We start from the raw sequence: 11,431 nt of genomic DNA on the forward strand, positions 1-11,431 counted from the left end.
ATGAAATTATTTGAAATAAGAAGTAACAGTCTTTTGCATCTGTGCCGTTTCTAATCCTTGGAAGCAAAAGCTTCGAAGTAGGTTACTTTCTTTTTCCGACTGCCACATTTCTATTCTTTAACATTTTTTTCCATGTTCTGGGTGTTATGCGTGTATGCATGCCTGCGCACCATGTGTGTGCAGTGCCCAGAGAAGCCCAGAAGAGAGTGTCAGATTCTCTGCCACTGGAGTAACGGTTGGTAGTGAGCCAACCGATGCTGGGGGTGACTGGAATTGAACTCAGGTCCTCTGGAAGAGCAGCCCGTACTCTTAACTACTAAGATGTTTCTCCAGCCCCCATGTCACTTACTTTCTTTTTTTTTTTTAATTAGATATTTTCTTTATTTACATTTCAAATGCTATCCCCAAAGTCCCCCATACCCTCCCCCAGCCCCTGCTCCCCTACCCACCCACTCCCACTCCTTGGCCCTGGTGTGCTGGATCATACACAGTTTGCAAGACCAAGGGGCCTCTCTTCTCAATGATGGCCGATTAGGCCATCTTCTGCTACATATGCAGCTAGAGACACAAGCTCAGGGGGTACTGGTTAGTTCATATTGTTGTTCTGCCTACAGAGTTACAGCCCCCTTCAGCTCCTTGGGTACTTTCTCTAGCTCCTCCATTGGGGGCCCTGTGTTCCATCCAATAGCTGACTGTGAGCATCCACTTCTGAGTTTGCCAGGCACTGGCGTAGCCTCACAAGAGGCCTCTATATCAGGGTCCCTTCAGCAGAATCTTGCTGGCATGTGCATTAGAATCTGGGTTTGGTGGCTGATAATGGGATGGATCCCCGGATGGGGTAGTCTCTGGATAGTCCATCCTTTCATCTTAGCTCCAAATTTTGTCTCTGTACCTATATCCTTTCATGGGTATTTTGTTCCTCATTCCAAGGAGGAATGAAGTATCCACACGATGGTCATCCTTCTTGGTTTTCTTGTGTTTTGCAAAATGCATCTTGGGCATTCTAAGTTTCTGGGCTTATATCTGCCTATCAGTGAGTGCATATCTAGTGACCTAGTGACCTCCTTTGTGGTCACTTTTTTAGTTTACTTACTTAGAGTGACATCTACTGACTGCTCCCTCTGATAGAGTAAGATTAATGTCACTTGCACATTCTCACTTCTTCTGTAATCTGTAGCATTGACATTAATGTTGTATATTTCTCAAATGTCACATCACAGATAGGCTTTTTGTTCAGTAACATCAACTGTATTATATGTACTAAACTTTGAAGATGATCTGGAGTGCCTCCCAAAGTTGACATGCTGAAAGAGCGGTCCTCTCTCTGATAATGTTAAGAAGTGGTGAAACCCAGAAGTGGAGGCCAGCAAAGGTAATTGGGAAAGTAGGAACAGAGAGAGTGTGCTGTCATTACTGAGCCTTGTCATTACTGAGCCTTGGTGTGCTGCTCGTGATGTGTCCACCAAGAAGTGGGACAATGAATTGACTAGAGTCGATGATTGGCACTTGAAATTTAACTTTCACCAGATTGAGATAAATACTGGTTCTGAGGGACCATAATGACTGTAACTATGGCATATATACAGACCCAATGTAGAATTTTTGCTGTTACTATGTTGCACATGGCCTTAAGTTTCACGTCACACTGAGCCAAGCTACCTCTACAAACCTAGGTTACCTGCATCTACTGTCCTCTTATGAAGCCTTTCCTTTTGTCCTGCAACTTGCAAGTAGCTCCCTATGGCCTGGCTTCGGTGATCTCTATGCTCCCCGTAACTTGATCACTGCCGTTTTTGGATACTCTCCCTAATGATACTGGCCTAGAACAGTGTGTGCCCCCTGCCTCATCGGCCTGGCCTCTTCTTCGTGGTACTGTTCAGTACTTAATACTTTCTTTCTTGCCAGTGTATTGTGTAAAAGCTTCACAAAGTGCCCGGGGATGGCTATTCCCACTGGAAAAAAGCCAGTAAAACAGTGGAAACCCAGTGTCTGGCTGACACATGGTCATTGAGTAAAGATCTGGGGCCCAGGAGGCTTCATTGTCTCAGATCCATCAGCTTTCTCTTGAATACAAGTCCCAGATGGTGGCTAATCAACTTTTAACACCAAAGTTTTAGAAGAGTGGCTTTTTACAAAAAGACTTTCTTTGGGTTTCGTTTCCAGTTAATGCCAGGGTTACCCGAGATACGTGTACCTTGAATCCTTTAATAAGTGGCATTTTCCAGCATTCCAGCTCTGATTGGTCCATCCCCAGTTTCTGATATTCAGTGCTCCAGTCCAGGTCTGGCTTGGATTAAACATACCTTTGAAAATCCACACATTGACTTATTTCTCACCCAAGGCTAACACCACTGAAGCACATCCTGTCTTCTAAGCAAAATGCGGGGTAGTGAGCACTCTGACTCCAAGACAGAGATTCAGAAGCCCGCCAAGTAGATCTGCTTGTCTTTATTCAAACACATTTAAAAAGTCTGCCAGAACCCTGGCCATCCTGAAAGCAGCCATTGGTCCCGAGCCTTCCTGTGTGGAATGTTTATTACTCTATGCTTTTTCGTTTGCATTTTCAAATGTAGTTGTTGATGTTCCAAATCTGAAACTGGGTTTGCTATGATTTGGCAAAGGGTTGGGTCTGCACTTCATGTTCACTATGTCCAAGACAATTCTGGAGTCCCTAGGAACTACCAAGCTACTCAAGGACACTGGGATCTGTGACTCTATCATCATTCTAAGGACCTTCCTACCATTAGCTTTTGGAGTATCTTTTTGGTGCTTTCTACAGTGTTTCTAATGTCCCCAGTTTGCAATAAAGTTTTCTAGTTTTCAGCCCTCCTGATATGTCTCAGTCCCACTAGACAGTGAGTTTCTATCTCAAGCTAATCTACATTAAAGGAGATGGAAAAAAAAAAAAAAAAGAAAAGAAAAGAAAAAGAAAAAGAGAGAGAAAGGGAAAAAAGAAAAAGAAAAAGTGACTCTTTTGGTCTTAGAGTGCCCTCTAGTGTATTTTATGTTTCTGATTTTTATTGTAACAGGCTTCCAAAAATATTTCCATAGAATATTGGCAATCATTATGTGTGGAGACACTGTATGCAGCCCCTGTATGCATCAAATCTGATGATCCTTACAGGTAGGGATGTCCACAATCTCTGCAGGTGTTACTCACGAGGTTGCTGGAATTCACAGAGGCTATCTAATTCCACGAAGCCAGAAGCATGGAATTCAGAGTCCCATTTATTGTGTGACTTTTTTTTTTGGGGGGGGGGGAGACATGAACAAATGTCTGTTGACCCCAGATAGGCTACCACCCAACAGCCTAAAGAAATGACTGCACTCTATTTGGTGAAACTGAGGGTATTGAGGTCACCCAAACGTACCTGTGTTCCTGAAATCCCATGCCAACCTGGGTGAGAATTCAAGAGAGTTTTAGCCTTGGAGGTCCCTGCATTACCTGCAGGAGGCTCTGCTAGAGTCGCCCCTTCCACCAATTGTTTTCTGTTTCCCTGACTCCGTGGAGGGGCATTGTATACCTCCTAACTTTCTAAGTCTTCACAACCACATACATTTCTTGAGCTTTCTGTGCGCTGAAGTTAATCTAGCTGAGCCAGTCTTAGAAGCCTGGCTCCTCCTTCTATGAGAGAATGTTTCGATTTGTAGAAACCAGCTAAACAACTATATTGCTCTTTGTTTTGAGACAGTTGACTTGTGCTATGCATCTAGGCAAAAACACACACCCTGAATAGTCTATTCTAATGTTCCTGCAGTAATCAGCCAACCAGATAACAAGTGTTCCAAGTCGGTACACTCAGTGTTTTTCACTCAAGAAAGAAATAAGGAAAGAAGGAAGGAAAGAAGGAAGGGAAGAAGGAAGCAAGGGAAGAAGGAAGGAAGGAAGGAGGGAAGATAAGACTAAATTAACTGTTCCTTTGGCATCTATGATGGTATTATCTCTCACAACTCTGTGTCCTTTTGGGTTTTTAATCTTCACCGACACTCTGACCTTCCATGGGTCTTCAGTTATGCCTGCAAACTCCTGTAGAATTTCTTTCTCCTCTTGTTGAATATTTGTTCTATCATTGTCTTTTGATAAATCCAGTGTGACATGTTTGATGCAAACTTTCTTCTGAGCCCTAGATTCGGAGCTGCCAATAGGATGTATCTCTTACCAAATACTAAGTGAGTCCAACTGGATTTCATTGTGTGATGGCTTGTATATGCTTGGCCCAGGGAGTAGCACTATGAGGAGGTGAGGCCTTGTTGGAGTAGTAGTGGCCTTGTTGAAGTAGGTATGTTACTGTGGGTTTGGGCTTTAGGGCCCTTGTTCCTGCTGCCTGGGAGCCAATCTTCTATTTGCCTTTGTAACAAAATGTAGAATTCTTGGCTCCTCCTACACCATGCCTGCCTGGATGCTGCCATGTTCCCTACCTTGATGATAATAAACTGAACCTCTAAACCTATAAGCCAGACCCAATTAAATGTTGTCTTTATAAGTGTTGCCTTGGTCATGGTGTCTATTCACAGCAGTAAAACCCTAACTAAGACAAGCTGTAAGGAAATTGTCCCCTGCACTCCCACTTCACATCTGGATTTCACTGTAAGGAAATCGTCCTCTGCACTGCAGTTTTTCACATCTGGATTTCACTGTAAGGAAGCAATACCCTGCATTGCTGTTTCACATCTGGATTTCAGTGTAAGAAAGGAAACCATCTCCCACACTGCTGATTTGCATCTGGCCTTCACAAATATTGAAAAACACTTCAACCCTGACATAGAATAGACGGTAAGTCACAATGACATTACTGGGATAAAGGAAGTATTGTGTGTGTGTGAGGGTCGGAAGGAGAATAACATATATGTCTACCTATGTGTATCAATGTGTATGGAGGCCAGAGGTAAGACATGGGCTGATGCAATGGAAAGCCCAGAAGGTCTTTATGTGTCCACCTGACACAGCCAGGGAGACAACTATGTTCTGAAGGACCCCCTCTCCATCTCTGATTTATGTTTTATTTGCTCCGTGTTGAACTCGACAGTATGATGGCTATTACCAGCTAGGGATGTTACCAACCACCTTTTGGATCTCTCTTTGACTGGTAACTAGATTGTGTTGTCTTCGTTTTCATATGTGCATGGTTAGCTTGTAACTTCACCACTACAGTGTGTTAACTGCATCACAATCATGATGCTGTAGTGTAGTCTTCCTTGGCTGTCTTATACTTACCTTATTGCCCATGAGGTGCTCTGGGGAAGAGTTTTCTAGGAGAAGATGGATAGAAATGGCGAGAAACCATATTGACTTACAAGTATATTTGCTACAATTATCTGTGCTGGAGCCAAGATATAAGAATGGACAATAGTGCTTTACATATGTTCCTTTAAGGGCTTCACGGAGTGTGGTTGAGGTGGCAGTGGGGGTTGACCTGCTCTAAGTGGACCAAAGCTTTGCCCCTCCTCTTATCTGTAGTATCTTGTACACAACTTTCTTCAACTTCCTCAGCGATCCAGACCTCGCTATGCTAACCATTAATCCTCCTTTTAATCCCAGGCTCCATTCTCACAGCAACATGTGTGAGCTATTTACCATATTTACCATAGGTCCTTTCCTTTGCTACCCATGAAGAGCTTCCTTCCTTCTGCATCAACAGGAAGCCAGTGGGTGGGGCAAGCAGAAGTTAGTTCATTGAAGTATGAGCCAGGTGTTGGGGTGGTGAAATAACTGTCTTCAATGTGTATTCAGTTAAAACATATCAGTCTGGAAGTCATTTTTTTCCCCAAACATAGTATCAGTGGTTTAAAAATAAATTTTCTAATACATACTAGACAAAGAAAGAAAAAGAGGTATTATAAACAAATATGAAATTTATCAAAGAGCTACTTAGGACCTCATACTATTGACTTTTGGTCATGCTATTCCATTAAAGAGCTGAATGTACAGGGCACTCATGGATGGGACATGCACACAGACAGACAGACAGACAGACAGACAGACACACACACACACACACACACACACATATATATGTGTGTATATATATATATATATATATATATATATATATACACTCATATAGGCACATGCATATGCACACTAGTGATCATTTCCTGGAAGTCTTCTCAGGGATTCTACACTTAGAATTAGAAAAGGTAATCTGTACCCTAACATTGTTTTCTTGTTAATTCAAGAAGATTCACCAAACTTGATCACCAATCTCTATGGTGACCAAGTATGAGCAAACATAAACTAATTCCATTGCTCTACCAAAATGAGTGGCAAGTGCCTATACTGTTTTAGAAGCCTGCGGAGTATCTTATCCTAAGTATAAGCTATGTTATACTAGGCATGAGGGCTTTTGGTTAATAAACTTGGCTTTTAGAAGTAGCATTGTTCAGAGAGTCTCTGTCCCTGTCTCTCTGTCTCTCTGTGTCTCTCTTAGATTTCTTTAATTCCTTGCCACTTTGAGGTCGTCTGAATGAGAAATGAACTCCATGGGCTTAGGTATTTTGCAGTTGGGACCCAGTTTATTGTACATTGGGAACATTATAGAAGTTTTAGGATAAGTAGTTTTGCTCAAGAAAGTAAATCATTGAGGACGGGCTTTGTGAGTTGATGGCCTCACCCACTTCCATTTCTCTCTTTTCTCATGTGTGTGCATGGAAATATGGCCTCCCAACCATGCCTCCCCTGCTATGTTGGATTCTATCCCCTGAGAACCAAAAATCAAAACAAACCATTTTTTCTTGAAGCTTCTTTTGATCAGAATGTTTTAACACAACAACAGAAAAGTGGCCAATATACCCTTTGTGTGCCCATCTACCCAGTTCCATCTCTACTTAAGCCTTCCTTCCCCCAAATCCATCCTTGTGGGACAGTGGACCATGAGAGGAAGCCTGGTAAGACTCCCCCTCCCATGATTTTTTTGCTGATCTTAGCCAAAATTCAGCAATGCCTATGGCCATCTAAAATAGAACAGGCTGATAGCAACACATCCCCTGAGCCCACTCAGTCAGATGAGCCCATAGATCAAGGTCCTAAATATTACTCTATTTCAGGTCTCACAGCCCTTACCCAACTAATAAGGGAAATAAAATCCATTTATGCTACATCCACTCCAGTAGTGACTAGCACGACAGGCCCCCCCAAACCTGGGTGCTGTCCTGAGGCAAAAGTTCACAGAAACTTAGTCTCCTGGAATTGTGGCATTACATGGTATTACGAATGCTCCAATGTCCTTGCTTTAGTTGGTAAACGGATCTGTATGCTTTCCCTTAATATTGCTTTATTCTAAGTGCCTCTATTTGACATATAACTAAGTTAGATTCTAGGCAGTCTGTCTTTGAGCTGACCCTGGGCATGGATAGCTAAGTCACTGCCCTACACAGGAATTTACCATTATCTAGGAAAAAGGAAATTTGTTATCTAAGGAGGAACCAGAGTAGATACTTAGAACTATAGATAGNTGAGTTACACCCATACACAAGTATTTACAATGGCCTAGGGGGGAGGTGGACTATATAATAGACTAGAATAGGAACTATGGCAAGGGCACGGAGCCCTTGCCCCTGGCTTCTAAGATTAAGTGGACCTTAGGTGGAGCTGTTTTTGATCCTAGTTGTTAACATTGAATTTTACCCCAGTTGGTTCCTGCCAGTCCTTCTGTGTTTGCATTCCTCTGTTTTATGTTAGAATCAGGTAACCTCATTGTACCTGGCTGGTATGTCACCTAACTTCCCTATTTTCTTCTGTATAAAAAGTTTTATGCTGCATTTGACAAATTACATTCAGATCCACACTCGCTTGTGTCAAGTCTATTTGTCAACCCCACTTTCACCGACTCCTTTGCCCACCTGTAACCAGAACCCGAGTTTCGCCCATGGATTGAGGACCCAAGTGAGGTTTGTCTGCGGCACATTTACCTCCCTGCCTCCTTATCCCTCAGAAGTAACTCTAAATAAATCATCTGCTCCACCTGTTCTCTCCCGCACCCAAGAACAGGGCTCAATTAGAAAAACAAGTGAGCTTCCACCAGCCTCTCCCTCTACTTCATCTTCCTCACCCAACCAGAAATAGATATCTCTCCTCCCCTTTCCCTGAGCCACAAAAGCCAAAAACCTAAAAAATTATTAGATAAACAACAACAACAACAACAACAAACACTAAATGCCATAGTCCTCTACCCCCAACCATCTACCACACAGAAACTTTGTAATTTTTGTGACTTCCTTGCAAAAACAAACTCCACCTCTCATGCTACCCAGGACTCCAATATGGAACTAGAATCCTAAAACACATGAGCATTCCCCATTAATATTAATCCCTATAGAACAAAACCACTCAACTAGTGCCCAATCCAAGCCTTGGGGCTAAAAGAACTCAGGCGGGCAATGAAGGAAGATGGCATGCAGGCACCCTGGACAAAATTCTACAGAGCCATATTGTCCACCTAATACTTCCCAAGGTTGGAGAGATATTTGCTGCTCCTTCCTGCCTGGCCCAATTGTTCTTGGAATGGGAGGCCCTATTACTAGATGAACTCTTCAGGCTTTGATGAACTCTTTGGCCAGAAAGACTTTTCCAGTGGAACATAGCAGACAACATGGCCAGCAGGGTATGATCAACAGGTCCGCCTCTGTGCAACCCAAGCTCAGGACAGGCTCACCTCACTCCCAAAGACCCAGCCTCCTCTATTCTTATTCTCTCTCTCTCTCTCTCTCTCTCTCTCTCTCTCTCTCTCTCTCTCTCTCTCTCTCTCCCTCTCTCTCGTCAAAAGCCTTGGGAACCCCTATCTGATTTTATTCTCAGATCTAGAACACGAGTCTGGAAAGAAAAATCCCCAACCCCACACCAGAGATGTCCTTTTTAAAACCATCATGTATGAAGGCATGTTATCTGTATCCAGACTAGCCTGGCAGGGTCTCAAGGAGGGCCACCACGATAGGTAGACTGTGACAAACCAAGATATAGGAACCACATCTCTCAGGATTTACATCCGTGGCTCAGGCATTTGAGGCAGTGGTAAAAACAGAAGGAATCTGCTTCAAAAGTGGAGAGACAGGATATTGGAGGAATGAATGCCCACAAAACTCCCTCCCCATAACAGATCTTAATCCCCCTAAGAAGATTTGCCCCATTGAAGGAAAGATTTCCATTGGAAAAAATATTTAACTCCATGGATCCTTACCCACAAGAAAAGCACAAGGCATTCTTCTTCTCTTCGTTCTATCCCCTGCTCCTGCCTTGTATGGACATCCTCAAAACCTTATCTTATGTGTGCCCATGACATCACCAAGTCAGTATGTGTTAATCCTTCTGCTCTCCTTGGATGCAAAAGCACTTTAGGTGCCTGACCACTTCCCAACACTCCTGAATCCCTGTGATAATTGTTCCCCAGGTTTACCTTTATGAACTTGAAAAACCTGTCTTGTAGATGAGAGAAAGCAGAAAGGAGAGAGAGAGAGAGAGAGAGAGAGAGAGAGAGAGAGAGAGAGAGAGAGAGAGAAGGAGAGAGAGAGACCTTCATCCCTCTGTTCACTGGCCTGGGCCTCAGTGGATCTGACAAGAACTGCTGGAACAGCCCTTGTCCAAATATAACACCTGGCCAGTGACCTCAAGACAAGCTTGACCAGGAATGGCCTCCATTGCTGACAGCCTTGAGTTTCTTCAATGCCAGATAAGCTCCTTAGCAGGAGTTGTTTTCCGAAGCCAGAGAATTCTACGTCAATTCATTCTAAGTCAGTGAATCTGGGCTGGTAAAACAAGGCATACAAATGCTTAACGAGCTCCTGGGAACCATTGGGCACACTATGTTCCCAGCATTCCTTGGTATTCTAACCTCCTGGTAGCTTGGCTTCTTCCCCTCCTTGGCCCTGTACTAGCCATTGGAGCCTTGCTTCTTTTGGCACCTTACCTCATTCAATTTCTAAGGCAGCAGATGAGTATCATTGCAAAGAGCACTAATAATCAGACCTTGGTTTGATATCAAACTGTTCCCAACATAGGGGACAATTATTCTGATGACTCCTCTCCTTTATAAAAAGGAAAGGGGGAGTTGTGGGGTTGTGGACTGTGAGAGGAAGTCTGGTAAGTTTGAGCTGAGCTTGAAGCTGTAGGAGCTTCACCTGCTCTGGAAACTAAGCTCCTGTCACACAGCCACACATACACACACACACACACACACACACACCACACACACACACACACACACACACACACACACACACACGAGAGAGAGAGAGAGAGAGAGAGAGAGAGAGAATTGGGGCCATAGGGGAAACACCCCTAAGCCCCTTCACATGTAGATGAGGAATCTCTAACATGTCAGACCAAGCCAAAAGGAAGTACCTGCAGTCAGACCCAAACCTGCCCCAAACTGTATATAAGATCCTATCCAGAAGGAATGAATGTGTGGGAGAATTACTCCATCATCTGAGAACATCTGTCAAATAAAAGCTGTATCCCTTCCTGGGAAGAGAATGCTCTCCAGCCATGAGAAGCTCCCCCTGCACTTCTTCACAACTTTACCCTACCAGCACTTCTCATAGACTGTACAAATTATAGGGCGAAGGTTTTGTGGCTGAGTTAATGTTCCAATCCCTCCACTGGAAAGGAATTTTCCGCATTTAAAGGGGATAGCCAATTCAGGCTTCATATCCCTGATTGCGAATAGTCTTACCTGGGTCATCCTTGTAGATTCTTGGTAGTTTCCTTGGCTCGAGGTTTCTAGCTCACCCCCCCCACCACCACCACCATACTCCCACCCTGCTGCCTTTTGCCCTGGACTGTTCACCATCTGTGACTGTACTTGCCATTGGGGGCTGGAATCAATAGCTCAGACTCTAGGAGAAGGTGAGAGCACCACAGCAAGTTCATTCATTAATCCTCAGGAGTGCCCTTTATACCCTCCATCCTTGTCCCACTGTCCCAAGTAAGTACATCTTCCAGGTGATAGTTTCCAATTGGCTAGCCTTGTCTATGCTACTAATCTTTAAACTCTCAGGCAATCTTCAATGAGGTCCTCTTGCTGAAGTTGCCTCTGTACCTTCACAGACCACAATGTTTATGTAGAAGTGGCCACCTCTTTGTCAGTGAGGGCTGCCATTTGTCCTACACCCCCCCAATTTCAGTTTTTTCCCTCCCAGTACTCTCTCCATCTATCTTTTGCTGAACCTGATCCCTCCTGTTTCTGCCCCTACCACACTTAGCCTCAAGTTTCATGCAGGGTGATAAATATGGATCTATTTTCATTCTTCTATATGCAGACATCCACTTAGACCAGCACCATTTATTGAAGATGGTTTTTTGAGTTGTTTAGCCTTCTTTGTCAAAAATAGGTGTGGATTTATGACTAGGTCTTTGGTTCTATTTTGCCAATATTCTCTGTGTATGTCTCTCTCTCTCTCTCTCTCTCTCTCTCTCTCTCTCTCTCTCTCTCTCTCTCTC

The sequence above is a fragment of the Mus pahari genome, chromosome 2, assembly GCF_900095145.1.
Source record: "Mus pahari chromosome 2, PAHARI_EIJ_v1.1, whole genome shotgun sequence".
Classification (NCBI taxonomy): Eukaryota; Metazoa; Chordata; class Mammalia; order Rodentia; family Muridae; genus Mus; species Mus pahari.